At 38.4% G+C, this 2,590-nt stretch overlaps 1 non-coding gene across 1 annotated transcript; it reads left to right on the top strand.

Moving 5' to 3' along the window:
- The first annotated feature begins 1,187 nt into the window (after positions 1-1,187).
- Positions 1,188-1,259, top strand: Trnav-uac (transfer RNA valine (anticodon UAC)). Its single transcript has one exon. It is a non-coding gene; the product is annotated as a tRNA-Val (tRNA).
- The last annotated feature ends 1,331 nt before the right edge of the window (positions 1,260-2,590 follow it).

Raw genomic sequence — 2,590 nt, 5'->3', positions numbered from 1 at the left:
TTCTCAGTATTTCCGTGTAGATCTAATATACAAACATTATACAAGACAAGGGCGCCAGCGAGTGCGCTTCGAGTATCTTTATCTTTTGCAAGAGTTCAGGTAAATGCTATTCTCATTAGATGTTAGGTATATTGATCTACTTAGTATATATCAATCAATAATAAGCGGTTATTACACCTATCTGTCTGTCGGGCCAGATGCGTCAAACACAGGTGGTTGCTATAGTTACTCCCCCACCAACTCAGTCGAGATCGTAGTTACCATGGTTACGCCCCGCCGTTTTGCTATTAGATTACACGATCTGATCGGCAAACGGATCTGGCCTGTGTCCTGTAACCTATCGGACAAGTAGGTGTAATAAGCCCTACTATTCTATGTACGTAATGCTGTTTTGGATGCTGTTTTCAGACCTTATTATGTTGAAGTTTTGAAGGCTGAAGTGTATAGGCATTAGCTGGGTAAGTGACTTCCTCCTATGCGCGCATCGTTACTTACTAGATTGTGGTCCGATCAAAAAGAAAACACCGATAAAATCGCTCTCGCCTTTCCTCTAGGTTTGCTTATTATATACGCCACCCTAGGGGCACCACTATGTTATTTACGAGAAAATATAATTACATTGTACTTATCAAACAAATTCTGACAAATGTTTTGAAAAACAATCTTTGCTTCGATAAAGTATGAATGAACCAGGGCCTCACGTTTTCTAGAAGGATTTTAGTAAAAAAAACGAAGTATCAATTAACCAGTTAATTAAAAAATGGTACTTACCTGATACTGTACAGTTATAAAATAAATGTTTTGTTTTTGACTGCCTTTTTTAAGACTCGAACAATTTGATGCCATTTATCCTTTACTTAAACAACGAGCACTGTAATGCAATGTACATAGTCACGTACATTATTATGTCTTTGTTTTCACGAAAAAGACAGTCTGTAGTCTTTATCAAATATCATAGGGGAAAAATCTACTTAGGTAGTGTGGTGTACTTAGGTAGTGTGTGAGTGTATTTTTTATCTACAAGTACACTGAGAGACTAAGTCAACAAAAATCTCAAATAGTGATGAGAGTTTATCCCTTCAAACCTTTGAAAGGGTAGGTACTTATTATATACCTTACCATACTACTGTTACCGGTGTCAAACTTATGTATAATATCATAAGCCTCCGTTACCGCCATAAGTGACGGCCTCTGTGGTTTAGTGGTCGAGGGTTGGACTTACGATCCGGAGGCCCCGGGTTCGAATCCCGGTGGGGGCATATCACAAAAATCACTTTGTGATCCTTAGTTTGGTTAGGACATTACAGGCTGATCACCTGATTGTCCGAAAGTAAGATGATCCGTACTTCGGAAGGCAAGTTAAGCCGTTGGTTCCGGTTACTATTAACTGATGTAAGTGAGTAATCGTTACGTGAGCCATGTCAGGGGCCTTTGGCGACTCAATTATAACCCTGACACCAAGGTTGATGAGGTTGGTATTCTACCTCACAACCCACACGATAAGAAGAAGAGAAGACCGCCATAAGTAGTTATTACTTACATAAGAATTTTTTGCCTTCCTTTCGGTCCTAATAACATGCAGGGTATTACAGGGTGTGGGCTTATGAAAATTGCACGCCTCATGGCTTTTTCTCAGCTGTGACGACCAGGAAACAATTTATTCAACTTTGTAAAAGCTGGCGGTGTTAGATGGGAGAAAAATGATCTACATTCGATTCGCGACATAAACTTCTTAAAGAGATATGTAAATTCTCATTCCGAAGAACTCTATGCGTCCAAGATAATGAGAACAATTGCAGCACTCTAATGGCGTGTTGTGAATGTAAATAATAGCTTGAGTAATAGCTTGAGTAATTTAATAATAGATTGAGTAATTTAATAATACATTGAGTAATAGCTTCGTTTCTGGTACGAAAAACTGGTACTACCGATAGTAGAAGAGATAGAAAACATAAAATTTTAGAGTTCAGTTATGGATGGACAAAAAAATATTCTAGGTGTAATTTATTTTATTATACTTATCTTTGAGGGTAGGTATGGGTATAGGGGGAGTAAACTGACGAAACAAAGACCATCCAATTGTTTGCTCTGTAGCTTTCTTTCTGACGAAAAACGCTGCATTCACTGTACATGAAGTTTTGTGATTTTCTATGGTGAGAATTCGATACACAACAGAGACATAATTTATTGTACCTAGATATATTGTTATAGTTTTAATCTCATTTAAGTGCAGTTTCGTTTCTATACTTACATCAAGGTTATTTGGGTTAGATCTTGGGCTTCTTGATACAGTGGATATTTTTAGCTTCATAATTTATCTAAAGTGCATCCCACGGCGTGTGCTGCCACAACTATTTCGCAATAACTTACCCCTACAACCAATATCTGATTAGGTTTATCTACGTCGCTATGCTCGAAACTCGCAGCAAATAACGCGCTGTTCGAAATAGTGCAGCTCATGCAGCGTTCTCAGAACAATGCTATCCCAGAAGGGAATATAGCAGGGAGGCACATTAACTTAAAATTACTCGCTCCATGTCTCCCTTTCTGCCGTGACGAACGGGAAACATCGTATTAAACTTTGTAGGAG

The sequence above is a fragment of the Pectinophora gossypiella genome, chromosome 2 (genome assembly GCF_024362695.1).
Source record: "Pectinophora gossypiella chromosome 2, ilPecGoss1.1, whole genome shotgun sequence".
Classification (NCBI taxonomy): Eukaryota; Metazoa; Arthropoda; class Insecta; order Lepidoptera; family Gelechiidae; genus Pectinophora; species Pectinophora gossypiella.
Note: the sequence above shows the minus strand (reverse complement) of the source record. Positions and strands in the feature narration are given on the sequence as shown.